Raw genomic sequence first — 10,777 nt, 5'->3', positions numbered from 1 at the left:
TAACTGAACTTTTTTAAATTTCTGGGAGACGGTTGCTCACACGCGGGCGGCACAGTGGTTAGCACCGTTACCGCACAGGAAGAAGGTCTTGAGTTCAGCTCTACCGTCGCTCTGTGTGGAGTTTGCATGTTCTTCCTGTGTTTGCGTGGGTTCTTTCCTTGTACTCCGGCTTCCTGCTTCCTGCCACAGTCCAACGACCTGCAGTTAGTGGCAATAGGTAATCGAAGAGTGTAAATTGGCGATAGGTGCGAATGGTTTTCTGCGTCTATGTGTTAGCCCTGTAACAGACTGGTGACCTGTCGAGGGTGCACCCTGCTTCTCGCCCTAAGATAGCTGGGATAGGCTCAAGCTGCCCTGTGACACTGGAAAAGAAACACAGCAGAGAATGGATGGGTGGCTGATCAAACGTAAACATTTCCAGTCACTTTCAGTTCAAGCTGCTTAGCATGATCTCACATTTGCCAATTTCTCTATCTCTTCCCCCTCTGTTGTGTGTGTGTGTGAGATATTCTCACTTTTGCCATTTCTTCTGTCCCTTTCAACTGATCTCTGTGTGTGTGTGTGTGTGTGTGTGTGTGTGTGTGTGTGTGTGTGTGTGTGTGTGTGTGTGTGTGTGTGTGTGTGTGTGTGTGTGTGTGTGTGTGTGTGTGTGTGTTTGTCCCACATATTGCATACTCTGCTTTTGTCCTCAAATCATGTAGGAAGTGTCTGTGTGGTTGAGCTGGTCTGGTCTGTCTAGACTTTCACTAGATAGATCAGGCTGCACCCACCTGTGAAACAGGTGGAGGGTCACCAGGACATGCAGAACTCGCTGACAGACTCCTGGCCACCTCTTGCCTCCTTAGTAGAAAGGGGCCACTCCCAGAGGCAGAGGGCTGTGAGGCACCGCCCGCCGGGCCCTCTCCTTTGGGAAAACCCTCAACACTGGGCCGAACCTTGGAGTTCTGTATGTCCATTCAGGCACACTCCATGCTTGATCTGTGGGCAATTCCTCTCAGAAGTGGAGGTCACTGTGGAGGCGTTGGAGGGCGGAAGGCGTTCCCTCAGTGGCTCTCCTCTTCTGAGATTCTGTAAAAACATAAGTCAATGTAGTGTAAGCAGCTTGAAATGAAAGTAACTGAACTTTTTTAAATTTCTGGGAGACGGTTGCTCACACGCGGGCGGCACGGTGGTTAGCACCGTTACCGCACAGGAAGAAGGTCTTGAGTTCAGCTCTACCGTCGCTCTGTGTGGAGTTTGCATGTTCTTCCTGCTTTTGCGTGGGTTCTTTCCTTGTACTCCGGCTTCCTGCCACAGTCCAACGACCTGCAGTTAGTGGCAATAGGTAATCGAAGAGTGTAAATTGGCGATAGGTGCGAATGGTTTTCTGCGTCTATGTGTTAGCCCTGTAACAGACTGGTGACCTGTCGAGGGTGCACCCTGCTTCTCGCCCTAAGATAGCTGGGATAGGTTCGAGCTGCCCTGTGACACTGGAAAAGAAACACAGCAGAGAATGGATGGGTGGCTGATCAAACGTAAACATTTCCAGTCACTTTCAGTTCAAGCTGCTTAGCATGATCTCACATTTGCCAATTTCTCTATCTCTTCCCCCTCTGTTGTGTGTGTGTGAGATATTCTCACTTTTGCCATTTCTTCTGTCCCTTTCAACTGATCTGTGTGTGAGTGTGTGTGTGTGTGTGTGTGTGTCCCACATATTGCATACTCTGCTTTTGTCCTCAAATCAGGTAGGAAGTGTCTGTGTGGTTGAGCTGGTCTGGTCTGTCTAGACTTTCACTAGATAGATCAGGCTGCACCCACCTGTGAAACAGGTGGAGGGTCACCAGGACATGCAGAACTCGCTGACAGACTCCTGGCCACCTCTTGCCTCCTTAGTAGAAAGGGGCCACTCCCAGAGGCAGAGGGCTGTGAGGCACCGCCCGCCGGGCCCTCTCCTTTGGGAAAACCCTCAACACTGGGCCGAACCTTGGAGTTCTGTATGTCCATTCAGGCACACTCCATGCTTGATCTGTGGGCAATTCCTCTCAGAAGTGGAGGTCACTGTGGAGGCGTTGGAGGGCGGAAGGCGTTCCCTCAGTGGCTCTCCTCTTCTGAGATTCTGTAAAAACATAAGTCAATGTAGTGTAAGCAGCTTGAAATGAAAGTAACTGAACTTTTTTAAATTTCTGGGAGACGGTTGCTCACACGCGGGCGGCACGGTGGTTAGCACCGTTACCGCACAGGAAGAAGGTCTTGAGTTCAGCTCTACCGTCGCTCTGTGTGGAGTTTGCATGTTCTTCCTGCTTTTGCGTGGGTTCTTTCCTTGTACTCCGGCTTCCTGCCACAGTCCAACGACCTGCAGTTAGTGGCAATAGGTAATCGAAGAGTGTAAATTGGCGATAGGTGCGAATGGTTTTCTGCGTCTATGTGTTAGCCCTGTAACAGACTGGTGACCTGTCGAGGGTGCACCCTGCTTCTCGCCCTAAGATAGCTGGGATAGGTTCGAGCTGCCCTGTGACACTGGAAAAGAAACACAGCAGAGAATGGATGGGTGGCTGATCAAACGTAAACATTTCCAGTCACTTTCAGTTCAAGCTGCTTAGCATGATCTCACATTTGCCAATTTCTCTATCTCTTCCCCCTCTGTTGTGTGTGTGTGAGATATTCTCACTTTTGCCATTTCTTCTGTCCCTTTCAACTGATCTGTGTGTGAGTGTGTGTGTGTGTGTGTGTGTGTCCCACATATTGCATACTCTGCTTTTGTCCTCAAATCAGGTAGGAAGTGTCTGTGTGGTTGAGCTGGTCTGGTCTGTCTAGACTTTCACTAGATAGATCAGGCTGCACCCACCTGTGAAACAGGTGGAGGGTCACCAGGACATGCAGAACTTGCTGACAGACTCCTGGCCACCTCTTGCCTCCTTAGTAGAAAGGGGCCACTCCCAGAGGCAGAGGGCTGTGAGGCACCGCCCGCCGGGCCCTCTCCTTTGGGAAAACCCTCAACACTGGGCCGAACCTTGGAGTTCTGTATGTCCATTCAGGCACACTCCATGCTTGATCTGTGGGCAATTCCTCTCAGAAGTGGAGGTCATGGTGGAGGCGTTGGAGGGCGGAAGGCGTTCCCTCAGTGGCTCTCCTCTTCTGAGATTCTGTAAAAACATAAGTCAATGTAGTGTAAGCAGCTTGAAATGAAAGTAACTGAACTTTTTTAAATTTCTGGGAGACGGTTGCTCACACGCGGGCGGCACAGTGGTTAGCACCGTTACCGCACAGGAAGAAGGTCTTGAGTTCAGCTCTACCGTCGCTCTGTGTGGAGTTTGCATGTTCTTCCTGTTTTTGCGTGGGTTCTTTCCTTGTAGTCCGGCTTCCTGCCACAGTCCAACGACCTGCAGTTAGTGGCAATAGGTAATCGAGGAGTGTAAATTGGCGATAGGTGCGAATGGTTTTCTGCGTCTATGTGTTAGCCCTGTAACAGACTGGTGACCTGTCGAGGGTGCACCCTGCTTCTCGCCCTAAGATAGCTGGGATAGGCTCGAGCTGCCCTGTGACACTGGAAAAGAAACACAGCAGAGAATGGATGGGTGGCTGATCAAACGTAAACATTTCCAGTCACTTTCAGTTCAAGCTGCTTAGCATGATCTCACATTTGCCAATTTCTCTATCTCTTCCCCCTCTGTTGTGTGTGTGTGAGATATTCTCACTTTTGCCATTTCTTCTGTCCCTTTCAACTGATCTGTGTGTGTGTGTGTGTGTGTGTGTGTGTGTCCCACATATTGCATACTCTGCTTTTGTCCTCAAATCAGGTAGGAAGTGTCTGTGTGGTTGAGCTGGTCTGGTCTGTCTAGACTTTCACTAGATAGATCAGGCTGCACCCACCTGTGAAACAGGTGGAGGGTCACCAGGACATGCAGAACTTGCTGACAGACTCCTGGCCACCTCTTGCCTCCTTAGTAGAAAGGGGCCACTCCCAGAGGCAGAGGGCTGTGAGGCACCGCCCGCCGGGCCCTCTCCTTTGGGAAAACCCTCAACACTGGGCCGAACCTTGGAGTTCTGTATGTCCATTCAGGCACACTCCATGCTTGATCTGTGGGCAATTCCTCTCAGAAGTGGAGGTCACGGTGGAGGCGTCGGAGGGCGGAAGGCGTTCCCTCAGTGGCTCTCCTCTTCTGAGATTGTGTAAAAACAAAAGTTAATGTAGTGTAAGCAGCTTGAAAGAAAGTAACTGAACTTTTTTAAATTTCTGGGAGACGGTTGCTCACACGCGGGCGGCACAGTGGTTAGCACCGTTACCGCACAGGAAGAAGGTCTTGAGTTCAGCTCTACCGTCGCTCTGTGTGGAGTTTGCATGTTCTTCCTGTTTTTGCGTGGGTTCTTTCCTTGTACTCCGGCTTCCTGCTTCCTGCCACAGTCCAACGACCTGCAGTTAGTGGCAATAGGTAATCGAAGAGTGTAAATTGGCGATAGGTGCGAATGGTTTTCTGCGTCTATGTGTTAGCCCTGTAACAGACTGGTGACCTGTCGAGGGTGCACCCTGCTTCTCGCCCTAAGATAGCTGGGATAGGCTCAAGCTGCCCTGTGACACTGGAAAAGAAACACAGCAGAGAATGGATGGGTGGCTGATCAAACGTAAACATTTCCAGTCACTTTCAGTTCAAGCTGCTTAGCATGATCTCACATTTGCCAATTTCTCTATCTCTTCCCCCTCTGTTGTGTGTGTGTGAGATATTCTCACTTTTGCCATTTCTTCTGTCCCTTTCAACTGATCTGTGAGTGATTGTGTGTGTGTGTGTGTGTGTGTGTGTCCCACATATTGCATACTCTGCTTTTGTCCTCAAATCAGGTAGGAAGTGTCTGTGTGGTTGAGCTGGTCTGGTCTGTCTAGACTTTCACTAGATAGATCAGGCTGCACCTACCTGTGAAACAGGTGGAGGGTCACCAGGACATGCAGAACTTGCTGACAGACTCCTGGCCACCTCTTGCCTCCTTAGTAGAAAGGGGCCACTCCCAGAGGCAGAGGGCTGTGAGGCACCGCCCGCCGGGCCCTCTCCTTTGGGAAAACCCTCAACACTGGGCCGAACCTTGGAGTTCTGTATGTCCATTCAGGCACACTCCATGCTTGATCCGTGGGCAATTCCTCTCAGAAGTGGAGGTCATGGTGGAGGCGTTGGAGGGCGGAAGGCGTTCCCTCAGTGGCTCTCCTCTTCTGAGATTCTGTAAAAACATAAGTCAATGTAGTGTAAGAAGCTTGAAATGAAAGTAACTGAACTTTTTTAAATTTCTGGGAGACGGTTGCTCACACGCGGGCGGCACAGTGGTTAGCACCGTTACCGCACAGGAAGAAGGTCTTGAGTTCAGCTCTACCGTCGCTCTGTGTGGAGTTTGCATGTTCTTCCTGCTTTTGCGTGGGTTCTTTCCTTGTACTCCGGCTTCCTGCCACAGTCCAACGACCTGCAGTTAGTGGCAATAGGTAATCGAAGAGTGTAAATTGGCGATAGGTGCGAATGGTTTTCTGCGTCTATGTGTTAGCCCTGTAACAGACTGGTGACCTGTCGAGGGTGCACCCTGCTTCTCGCCCTAAGATAGCTGGGATAGGCTCGAGCTGCCCTGTGACACTGGAAAAGAAACACAGCAGAGAATGGATGGGTGGCTGATCAAACGTAAACATTTCCAGTCACTTTCAGTTCAAGCTGCTTAGCATGATCTCACATTTGCCAATTTCTCTATCTCTTCCCCCTCTGTTGTGTGTGTGTGAGATATTCTCACTTTTGCCATTTCTTCTGTCCCTTTCAACTGATCTCTGTGTGTGTGTGTGTGTGTGTGTGTGTGTGTGTGTGTGTGTGTGTGTGTGTGTGTGTGTGTGTGTGTGTGTGTGTGTGTGTGTGTGTGTGTGTCCCACATATTGCATACTCTGCTTTTGTCCTCAAATCAGGTAGGAAGTGTCTGTGTGGTTGAGCTGGTCTGGTCTGTCTAGACTTTCACTAGATAGATCAGGCTGCACCCACCTGTGAAACAGGTGGCGGGTCACCAGGACATGCAGAACTTGCTGACAGACTCCTGGCCACCTCTTGCCTCCTTAGTAGAAAGGGGCCACTCCCAGAGGCAGAGGGCTGTGAGGCACCGCCCGCCGGGCCCTCTCCTTTGGGAAAACCCTCAACACTGGGCCGAACCTTGGAGTTCTGTATGTCCATTCAGGCACACTCCATGCTTGATCTGTGGGCAATTCCTCTCAGAAGTGGAGGTCACGGTGGAGGCGTTGGAGGGCGGAAGGCGTTCCCTCAGTGGCTCTCCTCTTCTGAGATTCTGTAAAAACATAAGTCAATGTAGTGTAAGCAGCTTGAAATGAAAGTAACTGAACTTTTTTAAATTTCTGGGAGACGGTTGCTCACACGCGGGCGGCACGGTGGTTAGCACCGTTACCGCACAGGAAGAAGGTCTTGAGTTCAGCTCTACCGTCGCTCTGTGTGGAGTTTGCATGTTCTTCCTGTTTTTGCGTGGGTTCTTTCCTTGTACTCCGGCTTCCTGCCACAGTCCAACGACCTGCAGTTAGTGGCAATAGGTAATCGAAGAGTGTAAATTGGCGATAGGTGCGAATGGTTTTCTGCGTCTATGTGTTAGCCCTGTAACAGACTGGTGACCTGTCGAGGGTGCACCCTGCTTCTCGCCCTAAGATAGCTGGGATAGGCTCGAGCTGCCCTGTGACACTGGAAAAGAAACACAGCAGAGAATGGATGGGTGGCTGATCAAACGTAAACATTTCCAGTCACTTTCAGTTCAAGCTGCTTAGCATGATCTCACATTTGCCAATTTCTCTATCTCTTCCCCCTCTGTTGTGTGTGTGTGAGATATTCTCACTTTTGCCATTTCTTCTGTCCCTTTCAACTGATCTGTGAGTGAGTGTGTGTGTGTTTGTGTTTGTCCCACATATTGCATACTCTGCTTTTGTCCTCAAATCAGGTAGGAAGTGTCTGTGTGGTTGAGCTGGTCTGGTCTGTCTAGACTTTCACTAGATAGATCAGGCTGCACCCACCTGTGAAACAGGTGGAGGGTCACCAGGACATGCAGAACTCGCTGACAGACTCCTGGCCACCTCTTGCCTCCTTAGTAGAAAGGGGCCACTCCCAGAGGCAGAGGGCTGTGAGGCACCGCCCGCCGGGCCCTCTCCTTTGGGAAAACCCTCAACACTGGGCCGAACCTTGGAGTTCTGTATGTCCATTCAGGCACACTCCATGCTTGATCTGTGGGCAATTCCTCTCAGAAGTGGAGGTCACGGTGGAGGCGTCGGAGGGCGGAAGGCGTTCCCTCAGTGGCTCTCCTCTTCTGAGATTCTGTAAAAACATAAGTCAATGTAGTGTAAGCAGCTTGAAAGAAAGTAACTGAACTTTTTTAAATTTCTGGGAGACGGTTGCTCACACGCGGGCGGCACAGTGGTTAGCACCGTTACCGCACAGGAAGAAGGTCTTGAGTTCAGCTCTACCGTCGCTCTGTGTGGAGTTTGCATGTTCTTCCTGTTTTTGCGTGGGTTCTTTCCTTGTACTCCGGCTTCCTGCTTCCTGCCACAGTCCAACGACCTGCAGTTAGTGGCAATAGGTAATCGAAGAGTGTAAATTGGCGATAGGTGCGAATGGTTTTCTGCGTCTATGTGTTAGCCCTGTAACAGACTGGTGACCTGTCGAGGGTGCACCCTGCTTCTCGCCCTAAGATAGCTGGGATAGGCTCAAGCTGCCCTGTGACACTGGAAAAGAAACACAGCAGAGAATGGATGGGTGGCTGATCAAACGTAAACATTTCCAGTCACTTTCAGTTCAAGCTGCTTAGCATGATCTCACATTTGCCAATTTCTCTATCTCTTCCCCCTCTGTTGTGTGTGTGTGAGATATTCTCACTTTTGCCATTTCTTCTGTCCCTTTCAACTGATCTGTGAGTGATTGTGTGTGTGTGTGTGTGTGTGTGTCCCACATATTGCATACTCTGCTTTTGTCCTCAAATCAGGTAGGAAGTGTCTGTGTGGTTGAGCTGGTCTGGTCTGTCTAGACTTTCACTAGATAGATCAGGCTGCACCCACCTGTGAAACAGGTGGAGGGTCACCAGGACATGCAGAACTTGCTGAGAGACTCCTGGCCACCTCTTGCCTCCTTAGTAGAAAGGGGCCACTCCCAGAGGCAGAGGGCTGTGAGGCACCGCCCGCCGGGCCCTCTCCTTTGGGAAAACCCTCAACACTGGGCCGAACCTTGGAGTTCTGTATGTCCATTCAGGCACACTCCATGCTTGATCTGTGGGCAATTCCTCTCAGAAGTGGAGGTCACGGTGGAGGCGTTGGAGGGCGGAAGGCGTTCCCTCAGTGGCTCTCCTCTTCTGAGATTCTGTAAAAACATAAGTCAATGTAGTGTAAGCAGCTTGAAATGAAAGTAACTGAACTTTTTTAAATTTCTGGGAGACGGTTGCTCACACGCGGGCGGCACGGTGGTTAGCACCGTTACCGCACAGGAAGAAGGTCTTGAGTTCAGCTCTACCGTCGCTCTGTGTGGAGTTTGCATGTTCTTCCTGCTTTTGCGTGGGTTCTTTCCTTGTACTCCGGCTTCCTGCCACAGTCCAACGACCTGCAGTTAGTGGCAATAGGTAATCGAAGAGTGTAAATTGGCGATAGGTGCGAATGGTTTTCTGCGTCTATGTGTTAGCCCTGTAACAGACTGGTGACCTGTCGAGGGTGCACCCTGCTTCTCGCCCTAAGATAGCTGGGATAGGCTCGAGCTGCCCTGTGACACTGGAAAAGAAACACAGCAGAGAATGGATGGGTGGCTGATCAAACGTAAACATTTCCAGTCACTTTCAGTTCAAGCTGCTTAGCATGATCTCACATTTGCCAATTTCTCTATCTCTTCCCCCTCTGTTGTGTGTGTGTGAGATATTCTCACTTTTGCCATTTCTTCTGTCCCTTTCAACTGATCTGTGTGTGTGTGTGTGTGTGTGTGTGTGTGTGTGTGTGTGTGTGTGTGTGTGTGTGTGTGTGTGTGTGTGTGTGTGTCCCACATATTGCATACTCTGCTTTTGTCCTCAAATCAGGTAGGAAGTGTCTGTGTGGTTGAGCTGGTCTGGTCTGTCTAGACTTTCACTAGATAGATCAGGCTGCACCTACCTGTGAAACAGGTGGAGGGTCACCAGGACATGCAGAACTCGCTGACAGACTCCTGGCCACCTCTTGCCTCCTTAGTAGAAAGGGGCCACTCCCAGAGGCAGAGGGCTGTGAGGCACCGCCCGCCGGGCCCTCTCCTTTGGGAAAACCCTCAACACTGGGCCGAACCTTGGAGTTCTGTATGTCCATTCAGGCACACTCCATGCTTGATCTGTGGGCAATTCCTCTCAGAAGTGGAGGTCACGGTGGAGGCGTCGGAGGGCGGAAGGCGTTCCCTCAGTGGCTCTCCTCTTCTGAGATTCTGTAAAAACATAAGTCAATGTAGTGTAAGCAGCTTGAAAGAAAGTAACTGAACTTTTTTAAATTTCTGGGAGACGGTTGCTCACACGCGGGCGGCACAGTGGTTAGCACCGTTACCGCACAGGAAGAAGGTCTTGAGTTCAGCTCTACCGTCGCTCTGTGTGGAGTTTGCATGTTCTTCCTGTGTTTGCGTGGGTTCTTTCCTTGTACTCCGGCTTCCTGCTTCCTGCCACAGTCCAACGACCTGCAGTTAGTGGCAATAGGTAATCGAAGAGTGTAAATTGGCGATAGGTGCGAATGGTTTTCTGCGTCTATGTGTTAGCCCTGTAACAGACTGGTGACCTGTCGAGGGTGCACCCTGCTTCTCGCCCTAAGATAGCTGGGATAGGCTCAAGCTGCCCTGTGACACTGGAAAAGAAACACAGCAGAGAATGGATGGGTGGCTGATCAAACGTAAACATTTCCAGTCACTTTCAGTTCAAGCTGCTTAGCATGATCTCACATTTGCCAATTTCTCTATCTCTTCCCCCTCTGTTGTGTGTGTGTGAGATATTCTCACTTTTGCCATTTCTTCTGTCCCTTTCAACTGATCTGTGAGTGATTGTGTGTGTGTGTCCCACATATTGCATACTCTGCTTTTGTCCTCAAATCAGGTAGGAAGTGTCTGTGTGGTTGAGCTGGTCTGGTCTGTCTAGACTTTCACTAGATAGATCAGGCTGCACCTACCTGTGAAACAGGTGGAGGGTCACCAGGACATGCAGAACTCGCTGACAGACTCCTGGCCACCTCTTGCCTCCTTAGTAGAAAGGGGCCACTCCCAGAGGCAGAGGGCTGTGAGGCACCGCCCGCCGGGCCCTCTCCTTTGGGAAAACCCTCAACACTGGGCCGAACCTTGGAGTTCTGTATGTCCATTCAGGCACACTCCATGCTTGATCCGTGGGCAATTCCTCTCAGAAGTGGAGGTCATGGTGGAGGCGTTGGAGGGCGGAAGGCGTTCCCTCAGTGGCTCTCCTCTTCTGAGATTCTGTAAAAACATAAGTCAATGTAGTGTAAGAAGCTTGAAATGAAAGTAACTGAACTTTTTTAAATTTCTGGGAGACGGTTGCTCACACGCGGGCGGCACAGTGGTTAGCACCGTTACCGCACAGGAAGAAGGTCTTGAGTTCAGCTCTACCGTCGCTCTGTGTGGAGTTTGCATGTTCTTCCTGTTTTTGCGTGGGTTCTTTCCTTGTACTCCGGCTTCCTGCCACAGTCCAACGACCTGCAGTTAGTGGCAATAGGTAATCGAAGAGTGTAAATTGGCGATAGGTGCGAATGGTTTTCTGCGTCTATGTGTTAGCCCTGTAACAGACTGGTGACCTGTCGAGGGTGCAC

The sequence above is a fragment of the Rhamphochromis sp. 'chilingali' genome, assembly GCF_963969265.1.
Source record: "Rhamphochromis sp. 'chilingali' genome assembly, chromosome: 10".
Taxonomy (NCBI): Eukaryota; Metazoa; Chordata; class Actinopteri; order Cichliformes; family Cichlidae; genus Rhamphochromis; species Rhamphochromis sp. 'chilingali'.
Note: the sequence above shows the minus strand (reverse complement) of the source record.